Below are 21,443 nucleotides of genomic sequence, written 5' to 3' on the forward strand. Positions count from 1 at the left end.
AGATTGACAAGATTACTAAGTCCCATTGGTGGAACCAGTTTACGGTATTATAAAACCTCCGAGTTCAATTTATTTATCTAACTTTGGTGTTTGTTGGTTACTTATTACAATATATTGATGAGTGTCATTTATGGCACTCATAGGGTAGTCTTTTAGGGTTATTTCTTTCCCTTTTCCATGCTTTCTTCTCTTAATTTTGGTCCTTTTTCCTTTAGTTTCTCCTTTTCGTCTTTTCTTTATGATTCTCGTGTTTTTATCGTGTTTTCCTTTATTTGGCTCTTTTTCCCTTTTATTTTCTTCCTTTGTTTACTTGTGTAGGTATTGTGAGAATCACCTTGGAAAAGGATTCAATTCGGCACCTTAATGATCAAGCAAGGAAAAAGCATTTGGCTAGAGAGGGCTTAGAGAAGCCTTGGAGAGGCCTCGGAGAGGTCTCTAAGGAAATTCAAGCAAGCTGCGGGCGCGGGCCCAAGTTGCTCAAAAATTCCAAAACTTGGCAGGAACTTGCCGCGGTTGCCCCGCGGGCTCTCCGCGGGCGCGGGTAAAATGGAGAGGCCGTTCCTTTCAGAGAGACCGCGGCCCCCCTGATCAGTCTTTGGGAGTAGGGGATTAGCCGCGGGCGCGGGTGTCACTGCCGCGGGCGCGGGTCCCTGATGCCGCGGGCGCGGGTGCTGCCCAGATAGACCGCGGAGGGTTCCGTACCCATTTCTTCGCGGGCGTGGGTCTATCGGGAGAGGGCGCGGGAGCTGCCGATTTCTTCTTAGCTTATAAATAGAATTGTATTTCCTTTTTGAAAAAAAAACTTTTGATAATATTTCATTAGCTTAGTTTTAGAGAGAGAATTTAGAGAGAAGTTAGAGAGAAGTTCTTGGTTTTGGATTTGTAACTCAACATTTGATCAATCAAGTTTGGATTTCTTCATTTTCAATCATCAATATTAGTGAGAATCTCTTCCTTCTTTCATCTCTTACTTACTTGCTATTTGATTTATGCTTCATGCTTGTTTTTCTATGGATTTGAGTTTGATATTATTGAATACTTGATTTCTATTAGATTTTGATATAGAATGATGATCAATGCAATTTCTAGTTATTTGTTCTTGAATTTCACCATGATTAGTGAGTAGATTAGTTGCTAGGGAAAGGGGGAAGCATGTTTGATTAATGAAATTGCTAGTTGATGCTCTTTGATTGATTGATTTGTTGCAATTAAATTGGTAGACATAGTTTTGCATGAGATTGATTAGACTAGGATTGATCACCCTATAAGATTAATCTAGATTGCATTGCAACTCTTAATGACATGAACAATTGATTTGAAGGTGTTGCTCTAATTGATTGAGTTTGTTTGTGATTCTTCTTGGTTTGCCTTTCATAGTGACCACTAGATTGGCCTATAGGGGATAGCATTTGAACTCTCTTGATTGCTACTATTGTTTGTCCATTGCAATACTTGAATTAATTGATTGAGCTTTAAACTAGCATTATCATTGATCTTGCATGTGGAACCCATATCCCTAGTGTTTAGACCTTTGATTACTTGTTAAACTTGTTTTAGTTCACTTTAGTACCAATCATAATCTCAATTTCGTCTTCGAGGTAGCTTGACTTAGACTTTAGTTTTCATCATTGCATTCCCTTGGGATCGACCCTTAACTTGCCCTATATTCATATAAGGTTGGTTAGGTGTTTACAAATTTAGTTTGACTTGGGGAAAGGGTAGATAACGACATGCATTTTCCTCTTGTCAAAATGGCGCCGTTGCCGGGGAGTGCTATTGGTGCTTAGCTTTTGTTGTTGAGTCTACTTCATTTTATTTGAAAAATACAAAATGATTTTGTTTCTTTAGGCTACACTTGTAGCCATGCTACTAATATTTTCTTTGAGTTTTGCATGCATAGAACCCGTGATCGTTCCATTGTTCCCCTTGATCCGGAAATTGAGAGAACTCTTTCAAGAAGGAGAGTGGCTAATAGATCCTTGGGTTATAGTTCTTCAAGCGAAGAAGATATTCAAGAAGAGCAAGGCATGGGTGAAAATCCTAGAGTGGCCTTGAAGGAGCTTGGAGTGCCCGGTGCATATAGGTTTGAGAGCGGCATAGCTCCACCTACTACACCGGCAAATGACTTCGAAATTTGGCCGGCAATGATCACCTTAATTGAGAGAAGACAATATAGTGGGGCTAAGAATGAGAGCCCATTGAACCATCTTAAGGAGTTTGAAAAATATTGCAACACCATCAAAGTCAATGGGGTTTCTCAAGAATTCATCCGCCTCAAGTTGTTCCCCTTCTCTCTCATAGGAAGATCTTTGGAGTGGCTAGACAAAGAGGTGAAGCCCAACTCCTTGAGAACTTGGGACGATGTCACAAAGGCCTTCTTGTCCCGCTTCTACCCTCAAAAGAAGACGGCGGAGGCAAGAGCCTTGATTCAAGGGTTCAAGCAAAGGCCAAGTGAAAGCCTTTACGAAGCATGGGAGAGATTTAAAGAGTATCAAAGGGAGTGCCCTCACCACGGAATCCCAACATACCAAATGATCTAAATCTTCTATGGCGGTTTAAGTCCCCAAGGCAAGTCATGCCTTGATGGAGGGGCCGGGGGCCCTATCATGAACAAGACCGAAGAAGAAGTTGTGGACATTATTGAGGACGTGGTGACATACTATAGGGATTGGCAAGATGGGGAGAGGGACTCTTCAAGCAAGCAATCTTCATTGTACTCGGTGGACCATCTAAATGCGATCAACAACCTTTCCTCCCAAATGACAAACTTGGGAAAGGAGATGACCGCAATCAAAGCTAAGTTGGAGAGCACTTCTTCCTCTTCTCAAGCTTCGAACCTTCCCTCCCAATTTAAGGGGAGAGGTACTCCTTCTAACTCTCAACCCCCTCCCTCTTCACATAATATGCCTATGGGTTGTTTGTTTTGTGATGCATGTGGATCGTATGATCATGACTCTAGTACTTGTCCTAATGAATGTGTTGATGAGTTTGATAACAATGAGAGTGAGCATGTGAATTATGTGTCAAATAACAATGTTCAAAGGTTTGATAATCAAAGAGGTCAATGGAATAGGAATTACCAAGGCCAAGGCAATTTTGACAACTATAACCAAGGTGGTGGTTATAGAAACTAAGGGAACCAAGGTTCTCGTGGTAGCTATAATAACCAAGGTTATAGTGGCCAAAATCAAAGCCAAAATTATGGAAATCAAGGCCAAAGTTATGGTAACCAAAACCAAGGTTATGGAAATCATAACCAAGGTAGTGGTAATCATAATCAAGGTGGTGGTAACCATAATCAAGGTTATGGTCAAAGTCAAAATAGGGGTACTTGGAACAATCAAGGAAGGGGTAATTTTCAAAATAATTCTCAAAGAGGTCCCCCACCCGGATTTGTTCCAAATACTCAAGGTGAAAGTTCCTATTCACAACCTTCTTCACCTAGGACTAATTTGGAAGAAATAATTGAGAATCAAACCAAGTTGTTGAACACATACATGGCCGTTAGTGATAAAAAATTCAATGAAATGATGACCCACAATAAAATGCTTGAAAACTAAATCTCTCAACTTGCTAATGCCTTGAAAGATCATGTAAGCACTTCTTCTTTACCTTCCCAAGGTCTTGATCCCAAGAAACCCGTGAATGCTATTGTTACAAGGAGTGAAAAGGTTCTTGAGGAGAGATTGCCTAGGAAGGGTGTAGATAAGGAGATTTCTAAGGAGGTTTTGGTTGAGAATGAGGGGGATAGGGCATCATTGGATGAGGTTGTGGTTGAGACACCTAAAGAGGTGAGAGTAGAGAAAGAAATTGTGAGACCTAAGCTCCCCTACCCACAAAAATTCATGAGACACAAATTGGATGAACAATTTGGGAGATTCATTGAGATGCTAAAACAACTTCATCTTTCTCTACCTTTTACCGATGTGATCAACCAAATGCCAAATTATGCCAAATTCCTCAAAGACATTTTGAGTGGGAAAAGAACTTGTGAGGTTGTGGAGACCATCAATTTTGACCGAAAATTATAGTGCTATCATCATGAACAAAATGCCACCCAAGTTGAAAGACCCCGGAAACTTCTCCATCCCTTGTGCCATTAACAAGATGCAAATTGATAATGCCTTATGTGACTTGGGAGCTAGTGTGAGCCTAATGCCATATTCGGTTTATCAAAGACTTGAGCTAGGGGAACTCTTACCTTCTAACATTACCTTGCAATTAGCGGATAGGTCAATCAAGTTTCCAAAAGGTAAAGTAGAAGATGTCCCTCTGAGGGTTGGGAAGTTTGTGTTCCCGGTGGATTTTGTTGTTCTTGAAATGGATGAAGATGCTACCATTCCAATCATTTTAGGTAGACCCTTTCTTGCTACCTCGGGAGCCATGATTGATGTGAGGAGTGCAAAGATCTCCCTTAAGGTAGGAGAAGAGGTTATAGAATTTGATTTGAATGAGAGCATGAAGTATCCATGTTCTTCTTTGGAAAATTGCATGATGATTGATTCACTTGATATTGTTGTGTCTTCCATGCATGAGCACTTGCTCACCTCTAACGATGCTCTTGAGAATGTTTTGTTGAACAAAGACAAAGTAGGTGCATCATGCAAAGAGATGACTTTCTATGAGGAGTTGCTTGATGGGAGTGTGGAGGAAGTGGATGAGCAAATGTGCTTGAAAATCTCAAGCCATGAAGCTTTGAAAGCGGCCACATCAAAAGAAGGTAATGGTGTGCCTATGGTAGAGCTCAAACCTCTACCATCACACCTTAGGTATGAATTCTTGGGCCCTCATTCCACTTACCCCGTGATAGTTAGTGCATCCTTGAGTGTGAGCCAAGCTCAAGCGTTATGTGGTGTTTTGAGAAAACACCAAGGTGCTTTGGGGTACACAATTGATGACCTTAAAGGTATAAGCCCCGCCTTATGCCAACACCTTATAACGCTTGAGGAAGGCTCCCTTCCCTCTATTGAACGACAAAGGAAACTACATCCCCAAATGGGAGAGGTAGTTAAGAAGGAGATCACCAAGCTATTGGATGCGGGAATCATATTCCCCATCTCTAGCTCTAGGTGGGTCTCCCCGTCCATGTCGTTCCAAAGAAGGGGGGCATGACCGTGGTTGAGAATGAGAAAGGTGAGCTCATTCCAACTAGGACGGTCACCGGTTGGCGGATGTGTATAGATTATAGACGTCTAAACACATCTTCCAAGAAGGATCACTTTCCTCTTCCATTTATTGATCAAATGCTTGAAAGACTAACAAGGCACAAGTTTTATTGTTTCCTCGATGGGTATTCGGGATTCTTCCAAATCCCCATCCACCCCAATGATCAAGAAAAGACCACCTTCACATGTCCTTATGGGACCTTTGCCTACCGGAGAATGCCCTTTGGGTTATGTAATGCACCCGCTACTTTCCAAAGGTGCATGATGAGTAATTTCGGGGATATGTTGGAGGAAGAGATGGAGGTCTTTATGGATGACTTTTCGGTGGGAGGTGTTTCTTTTGAGGAGTGCCTTGTGAATCTTGAGAAGTGTTTGGCAAGATGTGTGAAAGTCAATATTGTTTTGAATTGGGAAAAGTGCCACTTTATGGTGGAGGAAGGTATAGTGCTTGGGCACAAGATTTCAAATAGAGGCATTGAGGTGGATAAGGCGAAAATAGAAGTGATTGAGAAACTTCCACCTCCGGTGAATGTCAAAGGAGTGAGATCGTTCCTTGGTCATGCGGGTTTTTATAGAAGATTCATCAAGGATTTTTCACTTATTGCTAAGCCCCTTAATGACCTTCTTCAAAAGGATGTTGAGTTCAATTTTGATGACAAATGCTTGAAGGAATTTGATAGATTGAAGAAGGCCCTAATCTCTACTCCTATTGTTCAAGGCCCAAGGTGGGATCTTCCTTTTGAGTTGATGTGTGATGCGAGTAATTGGGCGATTGGAGGTGTTTTGGGACAACGGGTAGACAAGAAGCTTCATGTGATTTACTATATGTCCAAGACTCTCAATAGGGCTCAAAAGAACTACACAACAACGGAAAAAGAATTTTTGGCAATTGTGCACTCTTTTGAGAAATTCCGGTGTTACTTGTTGGGTTCCAAGACCATAGTTTTCACGGATCATGCGGCCCTCAAGTATCTCTTTGCCAAGAAAGAGTCCAAGCCTAGGTTGATTCGATGGGTGCTTGAATTGCAAGCTTTTGAGATTGAGATTAGGGACAAGAAGGGTGCGGAGAATGTTGTGGCGGACCATCTTTCTCGCCTTGAAGGGGATCAATTCATGATGATGGTTTACCAATTGAAGATAGAATGCTTGATGACTTCTTGTATGCCATAGAGGTGAAGGAACTACCATGGTATGCCGACTTGGTGAATTTTCTAGCATGTGGGGAGTTTCCACCCTCTTTCTCAAAGAACCAAAAGAAGAAAATCAAAAGAGAGGCAAGACACTACTCGTGGGATGATCCCATCTTATACAAACATGGGGTTGATGGCTTGCTTAGGCGTTGTGTTCCAAATGAAGAGGTGCCTAGTGTTTTAAGGATGTGCCACTCGGACCCTAGTGGTGGGCACATGGGTGTTTCCAAGACCGCTACCAAGGTTCTTCAAAGCGGTTTTTGGTGGCCACATCTCTTCAAGGACTCATGGGGCTTTGTTAAGTCATGTGACCGATGTCAAAGAGTTGGGAACATTTCCAAGCGGAATGAGATGCCTCAACAACCTATCCTTGAATTGGAGGTGTTCGATGTATGGGGAATTGACTTCATGGGACCATTCCCCTCTTCATACGGGAATCAATATATCCTTGTGGCGGTGGACTATGTTTCTAAGTGGGTTGAGGCCATTGCCTCTCCAACAAATGATCACAAGGTTGTATTGAATTTGTTTAAGAAAATCATCTTTCCAAGGTTTGGTGTCCCAAAAGCGGTGATAAGTGATAATGGCTCCCATTTTGTCCATAATGCCTTTCAAAAGATGTTGAGGAAACATGGTGTGCATCAACGATTTGGGCTTCCCTACCATCCTCAAACAAGTGGCCAAGTTGAGGTTTCAAATCGTCAAATCAAGCTTATTCTTGAGAAGACGGTTGCTCGCAATAGAAAGGATTGGTCGGACAAATTGGATGATGCTCTTTGGGCTTATAGGACGGCTTTTAAGACACCCATTGGTACCACTCCATATCGCCTTGTCTATGGCAAATCATGCCATCTCCCGGTTGAGCTTGAACATCGTGCCTTGTGGGCCATCAAGAAGATCAATTTTGACTTAGCAAGTGCGGGAGAGAAGAGGTGGTTGGATCTTCATGAGTTAAAGGAACTTCGGCTTGATGCTTACGATTGTGCTAGCACCTACAAAGCTCGCTCCAAAGAGGTTCATGACAAGTTGATTGAGAAAAAGGAGTTTTGTGTAGGTGACAAAGTTCTTCTCTACAATTCTAGAATGAAGTTGTTCCCCGGAAAACTCATGTCAAGATGGAGTGGTCCATTCTTGGTGAAGGATGTTTTTGGTAATGGTGCCGTGGAGATTTCTCCTTTGGATTCCTCATCTTCATTTAAGGTTAATGGTCATCGGCTCAAGAAGTACTTTGATGGAGTGTTTGTTGGTCTTGTTCACAAAATGATTCTTTTCAAGCCACCTTGAGAGGGTGGTGCACGTCGAGCTAACGACGTTAACCAAAAGCGCTTACGGGAGGCAACCCGGATTCTCATCTCATTTTTCTTTACTTTTATTTTCTTTTAATTTTCCTTGATTAATTTTTGATCTTTAGTTTTGTTGGTTTTATGTTTGTTTTGTAGGTTGCCTATTGTCATCTCTTGTTGGAAAGAAAGGGTTTGATGAAGAGTTTAGAGTGCAGGGGAGAGGGCTCCCCGAGGGCTTGGAGGGACCTCGGGGGGCCTCTTCAGCTTTAAAGAGCATTTACAATCAGGAACTCCCCGCGGTTGCCCCGCGGTCTCTCCGCCGGCGCGGGGGAGTTTAGAGAGGCCTCGGAAAATTGGAGAGGGCGCGGCCCTCATTTAAGCACAAAAATGAATTTTGGATCAGGAACTTCCCGCGGTTGCCCCGCAGTCTCTCTGCGGGCGCGGGAAGTTTTGGAGAGGGCGCGACTATATTGGAGAAGGCGCGGCTAGCATCAGGTATAATTTCTTAATTTTGGGTAGGAACTCCCCGCGGTTGCCCCGCGGTCTCTCCGCGGGCGCGGGAGAGTTCCCGAGACTGCGGCTGTATCGGGAGAGGGCGCGGGTTCCTAGGTCTTCTTTAACCCGGCGCCCCCCCTCTTCTCTCTCTCCTATCTTATTTTCTCATCTCCTCTCTAATTTTCCCCTTTCTCTCTCTACATACTCTCAAACCCTAACCCCAAATCATCAAATTCTTACTCTTTTCTTCAAATTTTCCATCAAATCTTCACAAAATCTACCTTATTTCTCCATTTTCATCACTCCTACTCAATTTTCTCGTGGTTTTTCGGCAAATTTCGGTAGTGTGTGGTGCTCTAAGCTTAATTTGAGTCTCCAATCTTGGTATACTTCTAACCTTTGTATTATTTTTGTCAATTTCACTTGATTTCTATACATTGGTTTGTTTACCTTGAATTTGAGCATGATTTTTGTGTTTTATGGTTGATTTATGTGAAATTTGGTATTTTTGAGTGATGGTTGATTTTTCTTGATAAATCTTGCATATATTTGGTGGATGATTGTTGATATTGGTATTTGTTGTTGGAATTTTGGTTGTTGTGTTGATTGAAACAGGTACCTTGTAGTTTTTGGGGGTTCGGTTGGATTTGTAAGGAGGTTTGTGAGTGATTTGAGGTGTTTGTTGTTTGTTTGAGGGAGTTGGAGTATTTCTTGTGAATTTTTGTGAATTTTGTGTGGTAAAAATGAATTTGTTGAGGAAAGTCAAGAGTAGCAAAAACCGCTCGAACCAATCTCCCGGCCAATCTTCTCATGGCCAATCCTCAAACCCTCAACCCCAAACACATTCCTCAACCCAAGATGACACCCCTCCTCCTCTACCACCTCTAAAATTGTGGAACCGGTCTAAACAATTGCCCATCTATAACAAAATGAAAGACCGACGGTTTAGACCCACCCGCCACTATTTTCGTGAGGACATGGCCAAGCTATGCATTGAGAACGACCTTGACATACTCCTCGAAAACCTAAGCTTAGGTGAGTTTTTGAAATCTACCCCTCGTACCTATTTGGAGCCTTCAATTGAATTTTTCTCCACATTTGAATTTAATAGTGTGGGGGAAACCGACTTCATCATTTCCTTCCAACTTTTCAATGTAAAACACACCATGAACCTAGCTGAGTTTAATGTAGCCCTCGGTTTCAACCCCAATGGTGATATCTTCGAGCCCCTTATCTCCCTTGCCCAAAGTGAGTACAATGAGGTTGCTTGGTGGAGAACCATAGCCCACAAAAAGCAGTTTGACTCAAAGATATCCCTTGCTAGTGAGATTATCCATCCGGCCCTTAGGATCCTCCATAGAATTCTTGGGTATTCGGTTTATAATAAGCAAGATTTGGGGAAGTTATCTCGAGAGGAGATCTTGGTTTTGTGGATGGCTACCAAGCCGGAGTTGGGGTCTAGGCTAAATTTTGGCTATATTTTCATGGAGTGTTGCAAGGATATTATGCATGGGGTTAAGACGGGGGAGATTCATTGTGGGGGCATGGTGACCCGTCTAGTGAGGTATTTTAAGCAAGAGCGGTTCTTAGAGTCTTGCACTCCGGTTGGAGGGAGTGAAGACATTTGGATTAGTTTGAAGCAGGTCAACACCCTTCGTTTCATAACTAGTACTAGGAGAGCCGGTACTTACTCTTGGCTAGTGAGGAATACCCACCATTGCCTTCTCCCTAACCCGGCCGCCACCTCCATCTTTCGCCAAGCTAGGAATGTTTGGATGGTCCCTAGGGACAATGGAAGGATAGAAGAGGATGAGATGGAGGAGGATGAAAATTTTATTGAGGGAGTCGGGATTGAGGGAGTCAATGAGGAGGAGGAGGAAGGAAGAGGAGAAGAACAAGAGGAACAACAACAACAACCGCCGTTTCATCAACAACATGAGCATTTCCAAGATGATGCTCAAGGAAGAAGAAGAGAGAGAAGACAACAACGACAACAACAACATCAACAACAACAACAACAACAAGACTTCCAAGGAGATGCTTATCTCAGGGAGATGGAAGCCATGAGAGCCAACATGGAGCGCATGCAATTGAGCATGCAAGGTATGTATTCTAACCATCAAACATTGTCTTATCAAACTAGCGCCTTGTATGACGCTAGTGTACGTAGGGGGGAGGTCGCACCTCCGGTCAACTACCCTTATGTGCCGCCCCAGCAAGGGCCGGTACCTTCCCGGGGTGGCGACGACCTCCCTACGTACCCTTATTGGCCCGGGGTTGAGAACCCCGATGTGCCAAGGCGCAACTTCCCGCCCTATGATTATAGGGTCTCGGGGGGGAGTGATTATCGGGGTGATCCCGCATATTACTATGTTCACCCCCGTCACCCCGAGCTCCTTGTTCAACAAGAGCCTTTCGACCAATTGACCCCATCCCAACAAGACCTATTTAAGGGTCATTATGGATTTCCTCCCGGTTACACCGGAGGTTGGGATAGGGGTGATGATGTTGGAGGTGATGATGGTGCCGGCCCTAGTGGCCAATAGTCCCCTTTTTGCGTGTTTGTTTCCCTTTTTTGTTCTCCCCTTTCCCTATTTTTGCATGTTTGTCGGCATCGGGGTCGATGCTTTCATTTTGTGAGGGGGGAGGGTCAAAAAGGATGTGTTAGTGTGGGGGAGGCACCTTGGGCTCGGTGGGAAGTTTTTTATAAGGCTTTTGGTGGATTTTTGGCTATTGGTCTCGTTGTTGTGTTGCTTGTTGTTGTCTTATTTCTTTGGATGATGTTTTTGGGAATTTCTTGAAGAAAAAATTTTGGTTTTGATGATGATAGGTTTTTCTAGGTCTTTGTATATATTTAGTGTTTAAGTGTTTTATTGTTTGCTTTTGTTTGGAAGTTACTAACAATTTCATTTTGTATATATATAGCTTTCTTTTCTTTAACTCACCTTGTTCGTAGCTCCTGCTTCGGATCGTGGAACCTTTTGGAGAAGCTCGTTCCTACTCCTTGGGTACTTTAGTTTAGCACGGACGCTTGGTGAGGCCTTTCTTATTTTACTCCTTTTATTTTCACTTCTTTATTTTCTTGGTTGCTTAGATTAGGATTAGATTTAGGGGAAGTTGAACGGTTCGAGGATGTATGAATTTAACACCTAGTGTGTTTAGGGTCTTTGGCGATGTGGCCATTAGACCACTTGTATGTCGATTGGGATAAACGTGTTATGATTGCATCTTTGCCCTTTCTTCTTTCCCTTTCTTATCTTTATCTTAGTTTTCCATCTTCTCTTTTCTTTCATTTCCCTTTCTTTTATTCTTGTTGGTGTGCATTACTTTTTGAGGCTTTATTTTTACTCTTTCTCTTTTTGAATGTTGGACTTGTATGCAATGGACTTTTTCTTTTGAATAATAGTCTTCCTAGGTAATAATGGTATGCACGGTTTGAGATTACGTTTGGTTGATTCTAGGATAAAGCATGCTAAGATAGTTGTCTAGAACTAGGGGGATCATGAAACCGGATTCTACTCGTTTGTGGCATGTTGGTAGTTGCTCCCTATCTTTGATTTGACAACCTTAGTGAGTTTTTGCTACAACCATGTGAGATGTATAATTGTTCAAGCTTTCATCGTATTCTTGCATGAGCGGCATGGATCCTTGATTTTCGCAAACCTAATCTAGAATCTTAGCGTATGATTCCTAAGACCGTGACCGAGCTACCTAGGAAGGACAAAGGCAACTTTTCGGGGAGGTATTTTCTTTTTTCTAGGATAGTCCCTTTTATGTTTACTTTTTGGGTTTGGGATACATTTGCCTACTTATTACCCCTTTGAACCTTTTTCCCTTTTTTAAAGCCGCATAATTAGATATCTTGAACCTTTTGTTTCGTTCTCCTTCTTTTTGGTTTTTGTGAAGCAAAGGTCAATGTTTGGTGATTGTGGTGTATGAAGTTGGAGTTTGGTTCGAATTGGTACACATATTCGAGTTGTTTATATTTTGTAAAAAATGGCAAATGCTTATGTAAAAGCCGTCCTTTAAAAAAAAGGCAAAGATGTTAATAAATGCATATTTGAAAAGAGCCGTCCAAATTGAGAAAGAGGCAAGGACTAATGCTTAAAAGGAGTAAGAGAAAATTCAAAAAAAAAAAAAAAAAAAAAAAGAAGAAGTAAAAAATATAAAAAAATTTCAAGTGACTTTCGCCTCTCTTTGCATTGAGGACAATGCTTCCTTCAGCTTGGGGGGGGGGGGGAAAGCGTTCACGCTTTTTGTTCGTATAGTAGTAGAGTGTTGCTTTGAATAAGCTTGGGGGTGTTAATACATTTTTGTTTGGTGATTACTTAAGTTTGGTGTTGAGATTTGGCCGGTCTTTGCTTCACATTTTAGGATAACCACCAAATTTTAAATTTTTAGCCTACCTTAACCCTTCTTGCCTTACGTTACAACCTTGGGGAAGACCTTTGGACCTAGGATTTGAGTCTTTCATCGGTGGAGGGAATCATAGGTTGTGGACTAAGGAAAGGGGATGCGAAATCAAGATGTCGAGTAGCCTAAAACTTTGATCTTTTTCCGGTTCCTTCGCGGAATCTATGAGATGCTCACTAAGGGGAGATATGAGATTAGTAGGGGGAACGCGGTAAGACCATTTGGGATGAAAGTGGAGTGTGATAACTAGTTCCTATGCTTAGCATATTTATGTTTCAATCAACCTTAGGTATCTTATAACGACGTGCATACCATAATTCACTTTAGAAAGGTTGTTATTCATTTGAATTATAGTCTCTTTGTAAAGTCCATTTCGTAAAGATTTTGTTTCCTTTTTCCTCTTTCTTTTCTTTCTATGGTTTTCCTCTTGGGAGTTTGGTGGAGAGTTATGGGTAAACTCTTAGGATACCCTTACGAGAGCATCACTCGTCCTCTAGGGTGATCTAGGGGTTTAAAATGGCTTGTTGTAGCTAAAAACAACCGTGATTCCTACGACAGTGAGTCTTAGTGTAAATTCTTGCCCCTCTTTTTCTTTTTACTTTGAATAAGCCCTTCTTTTTCCTTCTTGGCCTTTGTTTTGCTCGGGACGAGCAAAAGTCTAGCTTGGGGGAATTTGATGAATGTCATTTAAGGCACTCATAGGGTAGTCTTTTAGGGTTATTTCTTTCCCTTTTCCATGCTTTCTTCTCTTAATTTTGGTCCTTTTTTCCTTTAGTTTCTCCTTTTCCTCTTTTCTTTATGATTCTTGTGTTTTTATCGTGTTTTCCTTTATTTGGCTCTTTTTCCCTTTTATTTTCTTCCTTTGTTTACTTGTGTAGGTATTGTGAGAATCACCTTGGCAAAGGATTCAATTCGGGACCTTAATGATCAAGCAAGGAAGAAGCATTTGGCTAGAGAGGGCTTAGAGAGGCCTCGGAGAGGTCTCTAAGAAAATTCCAGCAAGCCGCGGGCGCGGGCCACCTTGCCGCGGGCGCGGGCCCAAGTTGCTCAAAAATGCCAAAACTTGGCAAGAACTTGCAGCGGTTGCCCCGCGGGCTCTCCGCGGGCGCGGGTAAAATGGAGAGGCCGCTCCTTTCAGAGAGACCGCGGCCCCCCTGATCAGTCTTTGGGAGTAGGGGATTAGCCGCGGGCGCGGGTGTCACTGCCGCAGGCGCGGGTCCCTGATGCCGCGGGCGCGGGTGCTGCCCAGATAGACCACGGAGGGTTCCGTACCCATTTCTCCGCGGGCGTGGGTCTATCGGGAGAGGGCGCGGGAGCTGCCGATTTCTTCTTAGCTTATAAATAGAATTGTATTTCCTTTTTGAAAAAAAAACTTTTGATAATATTTCATTAGCTTAGTTTTAGAGAGAGAATTTAGAGAGAAGTTAGAGAGAAGTTCTTGGTTTTGGATTTGTAACTCAACATTTGATCAATCAAGTTTGGATTTCTTCATTTTCAATCATCAATATTAGTGAGAATCTCTTCCTTCTTTCATCTCTTACTTACTTGCTATTTGATTTATGCTTCATGCTTGTTTTTCTATGGATTTGAGTTTGATATTATTGAATACTTGATTTCTATTAGATTTTGATATAGAATGATGATCAATGCAATTTCTAGTTATTTGTTCTTGAATTTCACCATGATTAGTGAGTAGATTAGTTTCTAGGGAAAGGGGGAAGCATGTTTGATTAATGAAATTGCTAGTTGATGCTCTTTGATTGATTGATTTGTTGCAATTAAATTGGTTGACATAGTTTTGCATGAGATTGATTAGACTAGGATTGATCACCCTATAAGATTAATCTAGATTGCATTGCAACTCTTAATGACATGAACAATTGATTTGAAGGTGTTTCTCTAATTGATTGAGTTTGTTTGTGATTCTTCTTGGTTTGCCTTTCATAGTGACCACTAGATTGGCCTATAGGGGATAGCATTTGAACTCTCTTGATTGCTACTATTGTTTGTCCATTGCAATACTTGAATTAATTGATTGAGCTTTAAACTAGCATTATCATTGATCTTGCATGTGGAACCCATATCCCTAGTGTTTAGACCTTTGATTACTTGTTAAACTTGTTTTAGTTCACTTTAGTACCAATCATAATCTCAATTTCGTCTTCGAGGTAGCTTGACTTAGACTTTAGTTTTCATCATTGCATTCCCTTGGGATCGACCCTTAACTTGCCCTATATTCATATAAGGTTGGTTAGGTGTTTACAAATTTAGTTTGACTTGGGGAAAGGGTAGATAACGACATGTATTTTCCTCTTGTCATATATTATTAAACATATTATTTTTCTTGTTTCTAAAAAAATTTGCAGAAACAATACCTTTGGAATGCTGATCTTGATACCCTTGTGAAGAAGGAGTATGAAAAGAAGGCACATAAGAGGTTGAAAGAGATTACATACAATGCTTCTGTCAGAAACAAATCAATTCCTAAATGGATGGGACAGTGTATGTTTGAGCAAATTATGGCGAAAAGAAAGGGGAAGGACTTTCTGGAGAGGTCAGAAAAAGCTAAGAAGAACAGGAGGGGCGGCTCCCTGTCTAATCCAATTGAGCCGTCACACTTCCAAGGTTCTATCTCTGCATCAAAGCATGCAAAGAAAATGGTAATACTTAATGGTATATAATGATAATGATAAATTTTAGTAGTTACATACACTAAGCATTTAAGGAGTTATTTGAATTGTCCAGGCTCAGAAAGCCGGTGGAGTGCTTCCAACTGCCCCTGAGGTCTTCCTAAAGACCCATTTTAAGGAAGTTCCTGGAAAAGGAAAAGTTGCGGCTAACAAGAGGGCACAACAAATCTCGGTAACACATCTAACTTTTGAAACTAATGAAATAATTTTTTAAGGAAGACAGCAAAACATAGACACTTATACTTGTGATTTGAAACTTTAGGCACCTAATACTTTTCAATATTGGTATGTTAGGTTCAATTTTAGTTTATAAAGAGCACAAAGAAAATGGATACGTTAGAAGGTCATTTTAGCCATTTTAGCCTAGTTATAACCCTATAGCCTTGTAAATGCTTGAAAATGTCTATGATTAAGCAATTTAAACCTATAAACATGTTCCATATGCTAAATATGTGTTGTTTGAATGATAAACTCTTAGAATATATCAAAAACAAACAAAATGAGTAAGTTAGAAGGCCATTTAAGCCATTTTAGCCTTGTTATGCCCCAATAGCATTGTAAATGCATGAAAATGTCTATGATTAAGTATTTTAAACCTATAAACATGTTTCATATGATAAATATGTGTTTTTTGAATGATAAAATATTAGAATACATCAAAAATAAACAAAATGGGTAAGTTAGAAGGCCATTTAAGCCATTTTAACCTAGTTATGACAGCATAGCCTTGTAAATGCTTGAAAATGCCTATGATTAAGCAATTTAAATCTATAAACATGTTTCATATGCTAAATATGAGTTGTTTGATTGATAAACTCTTAGAATATATAAAAAATAAAAAAAAATGGGTAAGTTAGAAGGTCATTTTAGCCATTTAAGCCTAGTTATGCCCCTATAGCCTTGTAAATGCATGAAAATGTCTATGATTAAGCAATTTAAACCTATAAACATGTTTCATATGCTAAATATGTGTTGTTTAAATGATAAAATCTTAGAATATATCAAAAACAAACAAAATGAGTAAGTTAGAAGGTCATTTAAGCCATTTTAGCCTTGTTATGCCCCAATAGCCTTGTAAATGCATGAAAATGTCTATGATTAAGCAATTTAAACCTATAAACATGTTTCATATGATAAATATGTGTTGTTTGAATGATAAAATATTAGAATATATCAAAAATAAACAAAATGGGTAAGTTAGAAGGCCATTTAAGCCATTTTAACCTAGTTATGATAGCATAGCCTTGTAAATGCTTGAAAATGTCTATGATTAAGCAATTTAAATCTATAAACATGTTTCATATGCTAAATATGAGTTGTTTGATTGATAAACTCTTTGAATATATAAAAAATAAACAAAATGGGTAAGTTAGAAGGTCATTTTAGCCATTTTAGCCTAGTTATGCCCCTATAGCCTTGTAAATGTATGGAAATGTCTATGATTAAGCAATTTAAACCTATAAACATGTTTCATATGATAAATATGTGTTTTTTGAATGACAAACTCTTAGAATATATCAAAAACAAACAAAATGAGTAAGTTAGAAGGCCATTTTAGCTATTTTAGCCTTGTTATGCTCCTATAGCCTTGTAAATGCATGAAAATGTCTATGATTAAGCATTTTAAACCTATAAACATGTTTCATATGCTAAATATGTGTTTTTTGAATGATGAACTCTTAGAATATATCAAAAATAAACAAAATAGGTAAGTTTGAAGGTCATTTTAGCCATTTTAGCCTAGTTATGCCCTTATAGCCTTGTAAATGCTTGAAAATGTCTATGATTAATCAATTTGAATCTATAAACATGTTTCATATGCTAAATATTAGTTTTTTGAATGATAAAATCTTAGAATATATAAAAAATAAACAAAATGGGTAAGTTAAAAGGTCATTTTAGCCACTTTAGCCTAGTTATGCCCCTATAACGTTGTAAATGCATGAAAATGTCTATGATTAAGCAATTTAAACCTATAAAAATGTTTCATATGCTAAATATGTGTTGTTTGAATGATAAAATCTTAGAATATATCAAAAACAAACAAAATGAGTAAGTTAGAAGACCATTTAAGCCATTTTAGCCTTGTTATGCCCCAATAGCCTTGTAAATGCATGAAAATGTCTATGATTAAGCATTTTAAACCTATAAACATGTTTCATATGATAAATATGTGTTTTTTGAATGATAAAATATTAGAATATATCAAAAATAAACAAAATGGGTAAGTTAGAAGGCCATTTAAGCCATTTTAACCTAGTTATGACAGCATAGCCTTGTAAATGCTTGAAAATGTCTATGATTAACAAATTGAATCTATAAACATATTTTATATGCTAAATATGAGTTGTTTGATTGAAAAACTCTTAAAATATATAAAAAATAAACAAAATGGGTAAGTTAGAAGGTCATTTTAGCCTAGTTATGCCCCTATAGCCTTGTAAATGCATGTATTTGTCTATGATTAAGAAATTTAAACCTATAAACATGTTTCATATGCTAAATATGTGTTTTTTGAATGACAAACTCTTACAATATATCAAAAACAAACAAAATGAGTAAGTTAGAAGGCCATTTTAGCCATTTTTGCCTTGTTATGCTCCTATAGCCTTGTAAATGCATGAAAATGTCTATGATTAAGCATTTTAAACCTATTAACATGTTTCATATGCTAAATATGTGTTTTTTGAATGATGAACTCTTAGAATATATCAAAAATAAACAAAATGGGTAAGTTAGAAGGTCATTTAAGCCATTTTAACCTAGTTATGACCCCATAGCCTTGTATGTGCTTGAAAATGTCTATGATTAAGCAATTTGAATCTATAAACACGTTTCATATGCTATATATGAGTATTTTGATTGGTAAACTCTTAGAATATATCAAAAATAAACAAAATGGGTAATTTAGAAGGCCATTTAAGCCTAGTTATGACCCCATAGCCTTGTATATGCTTGAAAATGTCTATAATTAAGCAATTTGAATCTATAAACATGTTTCATATGCTAAATATGAGTTGTTTGATTGGTAAACTCTTAGAATATATAAAAAATAAACAAAATGGGTAAGTTAGAAGGCCATTTAAGCCATTTTAGTCTAGTTATGACACTATAGCCTTGTATATGCTTGAAAATGTCTATGATTAAGCAATTTGAATCTATAAACATGTTTCATATGCTAAATATGAGTTGTTTGATTGGTAAACTCTTAAAATATAGTAAAAACAAACAAAATGGGTAAATTAGAAGGCCATTTAAGCCATTTTAACTTAGTTATGACCGTATACCCTTGTAAATGGATGAAAATGTCTATGATTAAGCAATGTAAACCTATAAACTTGTTTCATATGCTAAATATGAGTTGTTTGAATGATAAACTCTTAGAATATAGCAAAAACAAAGGAAATGGGTAAGTTAGAAGGTCATTTAAGCCATTTTAGCCTAGTTATGATCCTATAGCCTTGTAAATGCATGAAAATGTCTATTATTAAGCCATTTGAAACTATAAACATGTTTAATATGCTAAATATGAGTTGTTTGATTACAGGATGCCTACCAAAAGAAGCTTGGCAAGTCTTCCACTCAAGGGTCACAACCGGACCCTGACCAGCTATACTGGGAGGTTGTTGGTGGTAGGAAAAAGGGTGTAGTGAAGGGCCTAGGTGCAAGTGCTAGTTTGTTTTACAGCCCCTCTTCTGAGAAAGGCTTGCAATCATACAATCCTTTTATAGCTTCATATTTGGAAGAACGTGTGCAAGCCGAGGTTGCCGAGCGAATAGAGGAGGCAAAAGTGCAGATGCAGGCACAGATGGAGGCACAGTTTGCTACGCAATTGCAGGAGGCATTGAAGAAGGAGCGGGAGGAGGCGGCAATTGAGAGTAAGTGAATGATGGAGATGATGTTGCAGAACTTGTTCTCTAACTGTTCAGGTGGTCCTTCATTTCAGCTTCATAGGGAAGATGACCCGGACATGAGTGGTGGTGGGGTTGGTCACCACACTCCGGTGTCGTAGTTTATTTGTTCATATAGCTCTTAGATTAGTATTGTTCATATAGGCCTTAGTTTTTTTTTGGGGGAATATAGGCCTTAGCTTTTTTAGGAATATAGGCCTTAGCTATTTTGGAGGGATATAGGCCTTAACTTGGTATTATATTGTTCATATATATTGGCCTTATTTATTTTTGAAATAACATAGGCCATTACTAACTATAATTCATATAGGCATATATATTGGCCTTATCTATTTTTGAAAGAACATAGGCCATTACTAACTATAATTCATATAGGCCTAACTTGGTTTTTAAATTTGGCTTTGTAAACTATTACTAACTAATTACTATTATTATTTACTTGAACATTGTTATTGTAAGTATTGTTGTTGGACTTATTATAATATGAATTATGCATTTTATTTTTATTTTTTATTATTTTTCAAATTCTATAATATGATAACAGGTTATAGTTTCAGGTTAGGATGACAACGCAAATGCAAACAGTAATATTATGAAAATTGCATCCATTTACATGATATTTGGGACTGTCTTGGCCTGTCGCAAATACTCTAAAATTGCAACCGTCGGTGCCAGTCGTAATTTTGCAACATTTTGCGACCGTCTATGCTTGTCGTAATTTAGCAACATTTTGCCACCGTCTACGCCTGTCATAATTTTGCAACAATTTGCAACCGTCTATGCCAGTCGTAATTTTGCAACATTTTGCGACCGTCTCTGCCTGTCGCAATTTCGCATTTTTTGCGACCGTCACTGCCTGTCGCAATTATGCAACTTTTTGCGACCGTCATAGGCGGTCGTAATTTTAGATATTTGCGACCACCATACCAGTCGCAAATAACAAATTACATCTGCTAATAAAACGGTCGTTGAAAATACAGAAAACGGTCGCAATTTGATATGCGACCGCCAAGTGGTCGTAATTTTTTTTTTTGCAACCAATAAAATAACGACGGGTGACGGTCGCAATTACACTTTGCAACCATTTTCCTTTACTTTTACAACCGTTTGTGGCGGTCGCAATTCACTTGGTTTTTAGTAGTGTTTGTCCTCCTCATTGTGCATAGTAATGAGTCATACAAACATTACTCAAAATTAAAAACCAATACTCAACTTCATTCACATACTAGGAACTAACACACATTACTCACCAAATCAACTAGTCAAGCACTATATTCACAGGTAGTTGGGAAAAATTGACGCATATTAAGATTTCAAGGCAATCAAAAATCAAATCATGATAAAAAAATCTACAATATTTATCATCAACAACCAAGAATAAAAACAATTTCGAAAAATTTTCATTAAGGGCACAGGGAAGCATGATTCATAATTCATTGGAACATAATTTTGGATTTTTTTTTTATTTTTTTGAAATAAATAAATCTATCTTAAGAAGGAAAAAAATCTGTACTAGTAAAGCAATAAATCTAAACTAAGCACACCAAAGAAAATAAAAAGAAAAGGGAAATAAAGAGTACCTTATATACAAGAAATCCCCCCAAGCAAAATCAGACAATGTCATCATTGGCTTAAAGGGAAGTTAGTAACCCTAGTGATTGCCCCTCATCATCAAACTTGTATCCACTACCATCCCAAGCATTGCAATGCATCACCTTGGTACAATTTTGGACGAAAAAGAAATAAAGTGTTAGTAAGAAAAGAAGCAAAAACGAGTCAGGTTTACTTTTTTGCTCATAACTTTTTTTATACAAATTATAATGGAGTGATTCTTATTTCATTGGAAAGTAGACTTAAAGAGCTTTCCAACGATAGGTCACACATAAAATTTCGTTAAGAAATGCAAAAGTTAGAGCGTCTTGAAGTTGGCCAGTTTTGTTGTCACGGTCTCACGCCCGACTGGGTGAGAGTGGCCCGACCGGGCCCACCTCCAAGGTACGAACTGGTGGATTTTCACGACTACTTGCTGCACGAGACTCCTCTTTGGCCTCGTATACCTTCGTTTTCCCATAAGATCGGGCATTTATGACCCGATCGGGTGGAACTTTAACCATGCACTCAATTTCTACAGTTTGTTTCTCTCTCCACTTGTTCATCTTCAAATCTGAGCCCTACACAATTTAGAGCTCTTTCTACAGCATCCACTTCATCTTTCGATATACTATTTTTTTCCTGCGTAAGATGCAACACAAAATACCACCTCCAAGGGATCTCTAACGAGAGTTTGGGGCTTATT

At 39.0% G+C, this 21,443-nt stretch overlaps 1 pseudogene; it reads right to left on the minus strand.

Annotated features, from left to right (window-relative positions):
• Positions 1-2,419: 2,419 nt before the first annotated feature.
• On the minus strand, positions 2,420-2,518 carry LOC145569675 (small nucleolar RNA R71; annotated as a pseudogene).
• Between the last annotated feature and the right edge of the window lie 18,925 nt (positions 2,519-21,443).

Source organism: Chenopodium album, chromosome 11 (assembly GCF_948465745.1).
Source record: "Chenopodium album chromosome 11, dcCheAlbu1.1, whole genome shotgun sequence".
In the NCBI taxonomy this organism is placed as follows: Eukaryota; Viridiplantae; Streptophyta; class Magnoliopsida; order Caryophyllales; family Amaranthaceae; genus Chenopodium; species Chenopodium album.